General features: G+C 36.2%; 1 long non-coding RNA gene across 2 annotated transcripts in view; it reads right to left on the reverse strand.

Annotated features, from left to right (window-relative positions):
* Positions 1-956: 956 nt before the first annotated feature.
* Positions 957-13,772, reverse strand: part of LOC134297866 (uncharacterized) — a 94,353-nt gene continuing 81,537 nt past the window's right edge. For both annotated transcript variants that reach the window (XR_010004756.1, XR_010004755.1), the window contains exon 2: positions 957-3,644. This is a non-coding gene — a long non-coding RNA (uncharacterized LOC134297866). The remainder of the gene's footprint in view (positions 3,645-13,772) is intronic.

Raw genomic sequence — 13,772 nt, forward strand, 5'->3', positions numbered from 1 at the left:
AGCACTGCATATTTCTTCATCTAGTTAAGTGTCCTTGTTGCTAGAAAAAGTATGACTTCAATTAAATGATGTTGGGGTGGGGACAGAAAAGGCATTTTAAGAAGAACAATTGTAGTTTATTCTGTACCAAGATATCTCTCTTCTTATTTCAGAAATAATCTGGTTACATATTTTATAAAATAAAATTCAGCCCAACACTCTCAATCAAATAACTCTATCGTTTCATTTACTAACAAGAAGGATATAAAATTTGCAGAATTCAATAGACATGGGAGGAAGAAACAGCAATGTATCGCTCTATGCTAGATCATCTTTTGTGAGCAAATGAGTATGAGCAAACAAGGGTTAAATCCCCAACAATGTTAGAAGCTTTATTCAAACGAGTACATTGAGAAGGAGATATGACTATACAAGGTATACATATCCTGATGCTGGCAAAACATAGGATATTTACTTTTGCAAGTAATACATATTTCACATCTTATCTTGCATTTTTTCTTGTGTTCAAGATTCCTCCCCTCTCCTTATTTTCCCACAAAGCATCTTTCTCCACACTTCTGAGGCAGGATTAAAACCCATGATTTCAAACTTCATTATGAGTTTTTGTCCCAGTCCTCCTGATTGCCATTCTATAGAATTTTTAGTAGAAGTAAAGGTAATACAGACTTAAAAGTCCAATCCTATATATTTTTACTGAGAAGCAATCTCATTCAGTGTGTTTGCTACCTGGTAAACATACAGTAAGTTTGAAGCTATTGATTTCACTGGGCAGATCCACTTAAATTTGTGTTGGATTATTGGTACAGGGAGGAAAGTTTAAAAGGTTGTATGATAGTGTTCTGATTGGAAGTAATTTTTTTAAGAAATGCACATGGCATTACCAACTTTAAGTTACTTCAAAAGTTTTAAGTTGAGACAAAATATCTAAGGTAAAAATACACAGTGAGGAAATACAGTATTTGCAATTATCAAACTTTTATTTCAAATACATGCAGTACTGCTGAATAATTTTTTAAAACAGGCATATCGCATCTAACATATGAATTTCCGTGCATGAAATAAATAGTATACAATGCTGATTGCATGTATTACATGGGAGAGTTGCTTTTATTGAGATTAAATCCATATGAAAAAAAATACACAAATTTAAGTTTTTACTGAATTTTTCAAATTGCGGTGGTGACGTTTATAAGGCTTGCTGTGCAATGCTTGAAAAGATGTCCCTTGAGATGTGATCTTGCACACTGTTGTGTGCTTGCAAAGTGTGCTGAAAACTAAGAGAAAAGCATTCTTAGTATAAATGCATGTGCAGAATGGCATGTCGTTTTCAGAATAGCTGGATGTGTGTGTGTGTTTCATTTATTCTTAAACTTTTATTTTGTACAAAAATCTCAAAATGAAACTATTTTTCCTATAACTTTTGGAACACAAGGAACTCGAAGCTGAGTTATCAATCTCTGCCAAAGGAGTTTTATATGGAAACATTGACATTTAACTTTGACAGTGATTGTTTGCAACCCAGCAGTCCTTTGTGGGGAATAAAGAATCTATTTCCATAATGCCCTCAAATAAAAGAGAATATAAAATGTTCTTGTTCTCCATGTATGGGGAACTTTTAAAATGTAAACATCAAGCTATTAAACAAATGTGAGCTTCTCTGCACACACACTTCTCATGTGAAAACTGTTGCAAAATACATGATCAACAGCGCCCTCTACATTTGGAAAAGTGGTGACAAATTAAAGCCGTCCAAGCAAGGCTTATGGAAAAGTATCTTTAAAACCTAGTACTGTCCATTCATCCTTTTGTTTTGGGGCTTTGGAAGACTAAACAGTAATTTGAAAGGTATGCAGAATTATCAAATGAGACATCACTTTTGCTTTGCTTTATTTACAGTACTAACGATTACAACAAACTACAAAGAGAGAGAAAGTGAGTCCCTTACTAGCACAGCTAAGGAAATGAAATTGGGTTTGTGTGATTGATTGTATATGCAAAGTGCAGCGTTCTCTTGTACTCTGAGTACCTAGTGCATTATTAAATGTTACTGATTATTTATTAAAAGTCTTCCATTACAATCCATCAAGAGTTAGATACATGGTTGTGATAGCCCTCCAATCAACATTAAATGCACAAGCTGGTATAAATCAACAAAACAGATTTGTTTCATTTCCCCCTGAAGATGCAGGTTATGAAATAAAATGATGAAACCATGTGAACTGAACACTGAAAAAGCGACACTCTTCAAATATATTTCATAATAAACTGTCATTGCTCTTGCACTGAGAAAAATACTTTTAAAGTGAGTTTTATAAATAAAGAGAGCACAATTGTAATTGTCATGTCTCTGATAATTATACCTATATAGACAGACAGTGGACTTTAACAGAACGTATTTCCTCTAGATATATTTATTAAATGAGGAATATATGCAATGAAAATTTCAATGTTGTATTTTTAAAAAGCAATATTTTAGTAACACATGATGGAAAAGGTATGAGAGCATTCACAATATGTATTGCATTAAAGATATTTGGCAAGCTTTCCACATTTTGTCCTAAATACATGATATTAAAAAATTACTCATATTATTGATTTTTAGTCAAATGCACCTCCAAATAGAATATTTAGGATCAAGAATTATGGTTAGTACAATAGATAAATAAAGATAATAATACATAAAAATGAAAAGATGCATACATCTTAATTTTCAATGCCCTCCATTTAATTTTGTTGCCACAAAGAGTTATTGCTCTAATTAATCCCATTCTGGGAGAAAAGTGGGGAATAAATCCAATAAATAAATAAATACTATTTTATATTTTGTTTTACATTTCAAAGTGGTAAAATCCCTTTAATTTATATGTTTCATTGAAAGGTTTCTTAACTTTTCATTATACTTAGTTAAGGCTGAAGTTCTATACTCCTTCCTGTCATTAAATTCCACTGGGACCTGTTTTTGAGGAGAAATAGATAGAGGTGTTGTGAATGTATATCATATCCATAATATACTTTCCAATTATTCTGAAACTTTCTCTCATGCAAGTATATAACTTATTACTGTATATCTTGCATGTCAAAACTTATACTTAAATTTGTAAGTTAAAGTCCTTGCTCTACCTCAAATATTTTGGAAAGTAGGAACTGAAAAAGAAGGGTGGAAGAAGGTTACAGGTCCTGTGTCCCAAAAGTGATTTCACAAACATCAGAACATGATACTATTATGACAATGAAAGCCATTTCATCATCTGGAAATTATGATTCTTGGTTGAATTTCTATTTTAATGTTCTTTACATGCCAGTTTGAAACTCTGAAGTCAATTACAAAAATTTACAAAGTACAGTGGTTTTTACTAGCATTGTGCCCTTGTTGAGACTGAATTAAAACAGTGAAAGAATGGTGAAAATAATTGTTTCATATGTTCTCTGTGCTCGTGACTTTTATAATCATCCAGGCTGATTTACAAATGTAGACTTCAAGGTTGCTCAGCTTCCTGCCGCGTCGAAGACTGCCACTTTGGCACTCGTACTCATGCCCTTGTAATCACCACTCAGAAACTGTGCCCTGGTTCTTCCAATTCCCAGTCTCTTGATTGAACACCTCATTCTGTGCTAACAAGGTGTCCAAGGTATTTCAACGGGGTCTGCAGTCAGGGAGAAAAAAATTGTTAATGGGGTCTCTCATTAAGACTTGCGGCACCATTTTTTGGTAATTTGGTAACTGTCTAAATTACATGTTGATTTCTCCTTTCTCCATTTCTAAGAACAGAAATTGATGTCATGGGTGTGTGTGGGGAGGGAAGGGATTGGTTTGTATTGTTGGGCAGAAAATTATATAGATAAAAATGCAAATTAAGGGGACTCATATTGATTTATTTGAATCGTTGCTGGGACATTAGAACACTGTTTTGCTTCAATACATTTTGTGTTGTAATTGTTTAGGATTCAAATGTATATAAAGTTGTTGGAAAGAAAACATTATTCTATGTTTTAAGAAAAACATCCACACACACATTTATTTAGAGTTTCTTTCCAATTGGAATCAAATCTAAAAAAGAAAAGAAAAATGAGTTATAGATGGCAGCACATTGTTGGCAAGGAGTAGAAAATTATGGACAGATCAAAACTATAAAATTTATTATATCACTTTGGAACAGGGCTTGGACAAATGCATTCTATAGCAAAATAATGCATATGCTCAACATGTTTTTTTTTATTCTTGTCAAATTCGTTCAGAAGGATTTTGAAAACCAACTCCACATAGAAGAGATGATAGAATTACTTGGGATGGGTATAATATTAAAAATGGTATATGTTTTATAATGTTAAATGTAAATATGTAAGAAATGTGACAATGATGCAAAACAGGATGTAGAATTATATTTGTGGAGGGTCAGAGAAGATGGGCCTTGCCAATTGGGTTTTTCATAAATGTTTTAAAAAGTAAACAAAATTCAAGGATAAAAAGCAATAAACTGTCAAGCAAGTCCCAGGATATAAGTCATAAATAGATTTATTGGAGGGAACATGACTTCATTGGTGTGTATAAAAAAATAGTATGATACATGAAAAGAATTTTAATAGTCCCACCGAAACATACTTGGAGAGAAGTATACGCTCCATTCAATTGGGGCTTAAATCGGCTTTCCTTTATGAAGTCAACTTGTTGACTTGGAAAGATGCTTTCAAGGGATGCAAATTCAGGCTTACTGTTCTGCTTCAGTGCTGAGAGGCAAGTAGATTAACTGGAACATGTTTTAAAAGAAGGGTCAAAATGGACGGATAAGAAGGAGATCTGTCCCATTTAAATTTTAAAACTATTGAGGTTTATACCCGAGTCACTTGTTTCAGAAATGCAAACTAAGGCTGCAGTCCAATGATGGCTTCAGTTCCTTCCCAATGTTTATCAATACAGGATATTGGGTTTGGGAATGTAAGGACCTAAAATGTACAATTGCCTAATGATTCTTTAATTGTAAAGAGAAATCATAATCTGGAAAAAGAAGAGACAACAGCCAATCTGTGGTTTTAACATCTTATTCCTTGATTCTCCAATCCTAAATTATAGTATTTTATGTGGAAGCAAATCCCATCATAGCAAAGAGTAAGTATTTATGTATAATGTGTATTTGTACTGGGTCTGTGAGACTTAACCAAAGTGTCTTTATTCAAACATTTAAGGTGGTGAAATGTTCTCTGTATGGTGAAATGGTTTCTTTCTCTCTTATAATCTCAATTGTTTCAATAATAAATGCTAATGCATCTCTTTTAAGAAAAAGAAGCTGAATTGCCTAAGAAGACACTTCCAGGTAAATGACCACTGGAAATAAAGTCTGTTTTGAATTTCTTTAAAAAATTGCAGTAGTAATATTCAAATTCAGCTTAAACCCCACCAGCTACAATCGCATGAAAACATAGATTTAAGTAGAGGGCATTGCTGATTATATTGAACATGGTCCTTTAATTCATAGCAAGAAATTTCTTTAATTTCACTGTTATTCAGCATTCTTAACATGGTGAATGTTTGACAGGGACAGAAACATTAAACTTGTTTACTTGTCCATATTCGTTTTAGCATCAGACCTTTCTTCATTTGACAGTTTAATGTGTCAGAAACTACATTCCATTCATTCTATTTTATGAATCAACAAACTTTCCAAAATTGATGCCATCAAAAACATAACCAAATGTGAACCTGTTGTTTGTTACTATTCTTAATCATCAAATTAAAGTGATCTGCATCTAAAATCATCGTGTGATTAAGTTTTGCCCTCTTCAGTTTTGCATCTTTGCATAAATAAATATTGTGGATTATTTACATACATTTGGTATAGTTTTTTTTTACCTTAGTGCTACTAAATCTGGTGTATTTGTCAGACACTGCAGTGATACTTCACTAAGAATCTACAAGTGTATATATCTAAGAGCAATGGTTTGTTTGTTTTTTTTATTTTATTTTTTGCATGCAACCAACAAAGAGCAGATTCTGGCTCCAGTCTATTTCAGTGTGACTTTCTCTGATGTGAGAATGCACAGGATGGTTGGAGCATCTTCAGCAACATCCCTTTACATACTTACCTGCAAATAAGTTTCATTGAACTCAATAACATTACTTCTAAGCAGACATATCCAAGATTCCTAACTTACATAATAGTACTTGGTTTCCATACCTCACCATAAAAATATGTTATGTGTCAGCTTACATTCATATAACCTTTTCTCTGGATGTTAATGACTAGGTAAATTGCTAAAATACTCTTTTTTTTCAAAATACGTTTGTCACCTAAACCTTTTTGTTTTGAGCTTTCTCAGTAATATATGTGTGTGCTTTTTGTATGTTGTTGCTCTGTGTCTTCAAGTCATTAATAACTTATAGTGACTCTAAGGCTGGATCTACACTGCAATATCTGTATCCAAATTATCTGCTTTGAACTGGATTATATAAGTCTACACTGCTATATAACTCAGTCCAAAGCAGATAGTCTAGATTCAAAAACTGGATTATATGGTTGTATAGAAAGGGTTAAAGGGGCCTGAGAGAAAACCCACTGGGTTTTCATGGTTGAGCAGGGAATTGAACCATAGTCTTTAGAGTTGTAGTCCAATGGCCCCTTTCTCTCACTCTTGCTCCCCCATTATGTGTATGTATGTATGTGTGTGTGTACACACACACACATTTAAAAATGGTTTATCCCACTGCCCTTATTCAGTAAGAATCCAAACATGTTTATGTGAAAATAAATAAATATAAATGTGTTTCCAAGGACACTTGTTTGATAATGGGATGTATGTATTCAAGGGGGGTTAGAATGTTAAATACTGTTGCTGTTCATGGCTATTATTCAGAGCTTTTAAAATGATCTCTGATTTCATCTCTGTACTGCAGATGCCTTTTACCAGACTTAAAGAAGTATAATTCAATAGGAAAATATTTTTCTGTTCATAGAAAAGATGAAAAAAGCAGTTCCAAGAGTGACAAGTTCATCATTTTTCTCCCTTAAAAATATAAAAGAACTGGTTGTTGAGTTTTTTCTTGACACTTTCACTGAATGGACCTAAAATAGGAAAGCGGAAGATCTGCAAATGACTAAATATTCTGTTACTGGATTCAAAATATACAGAACTAAATCCAGTCTAATGCTTTACTTTCGCTACTGGGGACATACACAAAATTAGGCCACTGCCCCTGCAAATCAGAATTCTATCTCCTCATTGAATTTTCCTCCAATCTCCAAATTTCTAGTATTGCAGAGAAAATCTAGATATTTTACATTTGCTATGTTTGCATTCCCTTGGGAATATTGCCTCCTCTTTTCTTTGGATGCCTAAACTCTGTTTTTGAAATGGCCACTACAACCCTCCTCACTCAGCGATATGTAGCTCCAAAAGGTTTCTAAGCATCCTTAAATCCAGTTTGGGTTTTTTGGAAGGACTACAAAGGACATGGGCATCACTCCCTCTTTCTTCGCCATCATTTGACCCTACAAACTCCCTTTTTAACAACAAATACTGAGATACAACTCCTCCACCCTGAAAATGCATTTTGCTTCTATACTACATCTACCAGGAATCATTCATTGAAATCACAATGGAAAACAATGGAAATGTTCACACTATCCTATAGATGTGTCTACTCCGAAATAACTCCATTAAGTTCAGTGAGTACATGTAGTGAATTAATTGTCTCAGCAGACTGCAGAATTGCAGCTAAAGTCACAAAATAAAAAAGAAATTGTGGCAGCTTTCCAAAACTACGGTACAACCATAATGCAAGTAACAAAGGGTATTTACTATACTCCTTCCTGTAGAAGACCGGGCTGCCCCCCTCTCTGTTCTTCCACCTGGAGGCAAAGACAATTATTATTAAATGGGCATCTGTCTATAATTGGTAATTTTAATTGTTGGAGATGCTGCACTTCCATTTTCATGCTTATGCGTTAAATGTTTTAAATAAATTGTGAGTTTATTTAATTTTTAACCATTTCTCTTCCTTTTTTTGTATTATTATGATTGGTTTTTTTCTGTACTTTGTTCCAACTGTGTTTTGTGCTACCAAGTTGGAAAAAAGGTGAGGCAGAAAAGATGAGGCAAACAAATTACAAAAATAAATTCTACACCTTAGGTTTAAAAGCCTGACTCCAATGATTAAACCTAGGGTGCATGTACACTGCTAAATAATGAAATAGAAATTCACATTAGCCTGCATGCGTTCACACAAAGCATGTAAGCTAATGTGATTTAACCTGGTATAAGATTACTGTGGCCACACCCTGGGTTCAAAAAATAACAGGGGAAGGTCTGTATCCTGCTCCAGGATTCTGATCTTTCCCTATATTATGACAGTAGGGACATCCATCCTGGATGCTTATGCTGGATCCGGTATCATGTCCCCACAGCCACTGTGCACTCCCCAGGCTCAGGCAGCTCAGGGAGGCCGCACGGCTGTGCCTTCCTGTCCACTGCACTCCAGGTTTTCCTCAGCCAAGGTGGCCATTGGATTTGTTGTTCTCAAGAGAGAGCCGGTCCATGATGTCTAGAAATTTGCTTCTGAAAAAAGCATTCAAAAGAAATTTGTTATATAATGTGATGTGGTTGTTAAAAACAGAAAAGAAAAATGGGGAAAGAAAATAAAATCTCACCAGGAATATTTAAATCTTCACATATCGTATATTAAGCTCCCTATATCCTCTTTAGGACTTGGTCATCAGAGACACTGATGTATGCCTGTATACACATACATACACATACACACACATACGCAGTTCTCTTATTTTGTATATCATGGTAGGCCTCATCTGACCCTCCAGATGTTGTTTGCCTACAAACCCCAGCAGTGCTAGCAAGTATAGTTCATGGTGAGAAAGGATAAGAATTGACATTCTGCAACACCTGGAGAAACAGATTGCTCCTCACTCTGATGTGTATCTTGAATGCATATCTTGAATAACGTGTGCATACAAGATACATGACTATAGATCTATTGTCTTATTATATGCTCTGTACTTCAATACTGAAATTGGATTAAACCAGCACAAATTTGAGAAAATAGAAGTTCAAGTCCTCCCCCTCTTTGCATTGATCTATGACAGTGGTTCTCAACCTGTGGTTCCCCACGTGTTTTGGCCCACAACTCCCAGAAATCCCAGCCAGTTTACCAGCTCTTAGGATTTCTGGGAGTTGAAGTCCAAAACATTTGGGGACCCACAGGTTGAGAAGCACTGGGTTATGAAGAAAAAATTCCAACCATTTAACAGCAATTTGCCCAGTCTTTTGTTAATAATAATAATAATAATAATAATAATAATAATAATAATAATACTTTATTTATACCCCGCCACCATCTCCCCACGGGGACTCGGGGCGGCTTACATGGGGCAAGGCCCGACTAGCACAATTTACAAAAACAACAGCATAAATACATTGAACAATATACAAAAAATGAAACACAGTAAGTCAATAAAACAAGAGTTAATAATATCAATCAACCACCAAGTAAAATTCAGTCGACTTCATTGGTGGGGGAGACTGCAGCAGCAATATAAAAATAACATCATCACTTAATATGGGCAATTCTAATTTGGATGGTATAGTTGACATAATTCTATGGATGTAACTTTGGCTCCAGCATGGACAGAGGAAATTGATAATTTTCAACCTGTACATTTTGGAGATACAGACAGGATCATTAGAGAGGTGAAAGGCATCACATGTCTGCCACATGGAAAAAAAACTGACATGACTGAATCAATGAGCTGGGTGAGTCAAGGAGAGACGGAAGGGTACCAACATGTCTAAAAGAGGAACGTATTAAGGTTCTATCAGAAAAAGCCCTTCCCTAAATCCCAGCACAATTTCTTGCAAGTTTCCAATATCTCATTTTTGGGTAAGGCGCTGGTCTGTCAGCTTCAACAGTTCCTGGATGAAGTGGTAAACTTAGACCCATTTTAATCTGGCTTTAGCCTGGTTCTGAGACAGAGATGACTTTGATCGCATTGGTAAATAACTATATTGAGAAGTGGATGGATGCAGAAATGTGATTTGTTGGTTCTGCTGCACCTCACTGGAGTAGATCAGAGAGGCATTATTATACAGTGGCTCCATTCCTTTCTGGAGTGGAAAGCACAAGATGATGCAAGGGAATTTTTGATTAATATCTTGGCCATTGGCTTGTGGAATCCCTTCAGTTTTTGCTCTTTCTCCATTGATATTTAACACATACATGAAACTATTGGCCAAGGTGTTACATGTCTGCTGATGACATGTAACTTTGTTTTTCCTTTTCCAGAAATTCACAAAAATGGTTTCCATTTTAAAACAGTGTCTGTTAGTAGTAATGGGCTGCTTGAGGATGAACAAATCAAAGTTTAATCCAAATAAGACAAAATTACTATTCGTTCTTTGAAAGGCAAATCAATGAACAGAGACTTCAGCCTGTGCTGGACGGGGTGCTTTCCTTTTGGCATGATTGCACTTTACTATTGATGTGAATGCGGTTTTTTTCATTATTATTATTATTATTATTATTATTATTATTATTATCAACACAACAACGTTGTATGGCACAGCAAACAAGATAGATATGCTGGATTTCGTTTCGCAAAACCACAAGTCGAACACTTCCCAAGTGTCTAGGACTGTGTGATGTATTTTCTGATGATGTGTGCAGATCCCAGTAGGGTGGCCTTTTGCAGTTGGCAGATGGTGATTTTGTCAATGTCTATTGTTTCCAATTATTATTATTATTATTATTATTATTATTATTATTATTATTATTATTATTATGGAAAGTCTGCTCAAGCGGGATAAAGTGAATCCTGCGGAGGAGGGAAGACAGTATTTTGGAGGACAAGGGGAAAAAAATACTAGGGAAAACAGAATTAATGATGCAGGAGAAACTGGAATGGTGATTCATGAACCCAGCAATGGATAGGAAAAATCAATAAGGAACCAGCTGGAGGGGATGAACTATGGGTTCAGCTGTCTTTACAATAATATATAAAGCATGGAAGGTGAAAAGATGAACTCAAAATGATCAAAGGGAAAGGAGTTCACAAAACATGGAAGTTTCGTAAAGGTGAGATAGTGAAAGCACAATTACAAACAATTCCTGGAGAAAACAGGGTGGTTGCGTAAAGAACTTCATCACAAGCTGAGGTTGAAATACCCAGTTTTCCTCAAAATCAGACAGAGTCTTATATTAATTGTTGATCCAAAGGATGTGTTAGGGCTTGTTTTCAGGGGCAGTCTTATTTTTCCAAATTGACTTTTTAAAAGGGCTTATTTTTGAAATAGGGCTTATATTTCAAACATCCTCAGAAATACTAAAAAATCATGGTAGGTCTTATTTTTAAGATAGGTCTTATTTTGGGGAAAACAGGGTGTGCATAACAATACCCTCCCCTTCCTCATTCTTGGATGTACATTAGACTTATGGATAGACTTAACTTACTAACAAAACATAGATAGAGTTACAACTCGAGCTGGATGGGGTTACACTCCCCCTGAAATCTCAGGTCCACAGTCTGGGGGGCAGTCCTGGACTACGCCTTAAATCTGGAAGCCCAAGTGACAGTGGTGACCACGGCTGCCTTTGCACAACTAAACCTTGTGCACCAGCTGCACCTGTTTCTGGAGAAATTTGACCTGGCCACGGAAGTACACGCACTGATTACATCCCGGTTGGACTATTGCAATGTACCCTACATGGGACTGCCCTTAAAGAGTATTCAGAAGCTGCAATTGGTCCAGTATGCGGCAGTCACTGCTTCCTGGAGCTGGCTTCAGGGAGCACACTATCCCCCTGCTGAGGCAGCTCCACTGGCTCCCAACTTGCTTCTGGACCCAATTTAACCTATAAAGCCCTACATGGTTTCGGTCTGGGATACTTGAAACAGTGTGTCCTACCTATATACGCCGGCTAGACTCCTAAGGTCAAGCAGCGAAACGCTCCTCTCCACTCAGCTCAGGGACAAACTGCATCTAAAAGTGGCTAGAGACGGCTCCTTTGTAGGTGTGGCACCCAAACTCTGGAACACTTTGCCAGTATTGATCAGGGCAGCCCACACCCTTCTGTCCTTTAGGTAAAGATAAAGGTAAAGGTTTCCCCTGACATTAAGTCCAGTCGTGACCGACTCTGGGGGTTGGTGCTCATCTCCATTTCTAAGCCGAAGAGCCGGCGTTGTCCGTAGACACCTCCAGGTCATGTGACTGGCATGACTGCATGGAGCGCTGTTACCTTCCCACCTGAGCGGTACCTACTGATCTACTCACATTTGCATGTTTTCGAACTGCTAGGTTGGCAGGAGCTGGGGCTAACAGCGGGTGCACATTCCGCTCCCGGGATTTGAACCTGGGACCTTTCGGTCTGCAAGTTCAGCAGCTCAGCGCTTTAACACACTGAGCCACCAGTGCCCTTTAGAAAGAACCTCAAACCCTTCCTATGTTACTAATGTTGACAGGAGCCTGGAGCTGCATTTTAATCATTTTAATTATTTCTACTACTTTAGCTTATTGGGAATTTTACTGGTTTATTATTAAATGATAATTTTATGTCCATTAGGATGGTGAGGGATTTATTTGATGGACTTTTATTTGATGGTTACTTTTATATTGTGTGTAATTGCTGCTGTAAACCGCCTTGGGTCTTCAGAGAAAGACTCAAATAAATAAAATAAATAAATAAAACTCCATAATCAACTTTCCTTGGCCTTTCCCCCATCTCTTATGGCATAAATGTATGAAAATAAAATTTCAAAATTTCAAAATGCAAAAATTACAATTAATGAATGTTAAAATAGGATTACATTTTGTTAATATAAAAATAGCTTAAAACTTTATTTTAAAAGATAAAAACATTAAAAGGTAAAAAGTTATTAAAACAATTTAGTCCAAAACAAGGAAACTCCATCCTACAAAAACTTTCCATCTTAGAACTTGCCAGAGGAAAAAGGTCTTTGCCTGGGGCAACAGAAGACAGGGAGAGAGGAAGGGGGCCATTCTGGCCTCCCCAAGATGGGAGTTGCAAGGTCTATGGGCAGCCACAGAGATGATCCTCTCTCTCTCTCTCTCTCTCTCATCCTCATCAAGTGTGCTTGAGACTTTTAAATAATATTTTATTGTGTTTTATTCTTGCATCTTAATATACATGTTTTAAATAGATTTAATTCTGTAGATAGTTAACAATAGGTAGGTGTCAGGAGTGACTTGAGAAACTGCAAGTCACTTCTGGTGTGAGAGAATTGGCTGTCTGCAAGGACATTGCCCAGGGGATGCCCGGGTGTTTTGATGTTTTACCATCCTGTGGGAGGCTTCTCTCATTTTCCCTCATGGGGAGCTAAAGCTGACAGACGGGAGTAACTATTATGATTTGTCAGGTGCTTGCTTTAATAATTACAAGTCACTTTGAATTCTAGTTGTGGGAAAAAGGTGTGATACAAATGAATATGATAATAATCATACTAATACTACTTCTACTATTACTAATGGATGTAGTCCCATGCAACTAGAGTTTTTTTTACTAAAGAAAATTGCATTCAATTAAACACTTCATTTCTTTAGCTGCTGTGGATATAAAATGAAGAGGATGTCTGAGGCACAGGTGTCTGAATATTTTACAGCACACAACTCCCACCAGTCCTACTTCATAGCCATGGTAAGGGACGATGGCAGTTGCAGTTCAGCTACATCTAGAAGACCGCATGTGTCCCATGCCATTTTTACAGTCATATATAATTACATTGACCCTCCAAAAGAAAACATAATACATGTGTGTG

The sequence above is a fragment of the Anolis carolinensis genome, chromosome 3 (assembly GCF_035594765.1).
Source record: "Anolis carolinensis isolate JA03-04 chromosome 3, rAnoCar3.1.pri, whole genome shotgun sequence".
Classification (NCBI taxonomy): domain Eukaryota; kingdom Metazoa; phylum Chordata; class Lepidosauria; order Squamata; family Dactyloidae; genus Anolis; species Anolis carolinensis.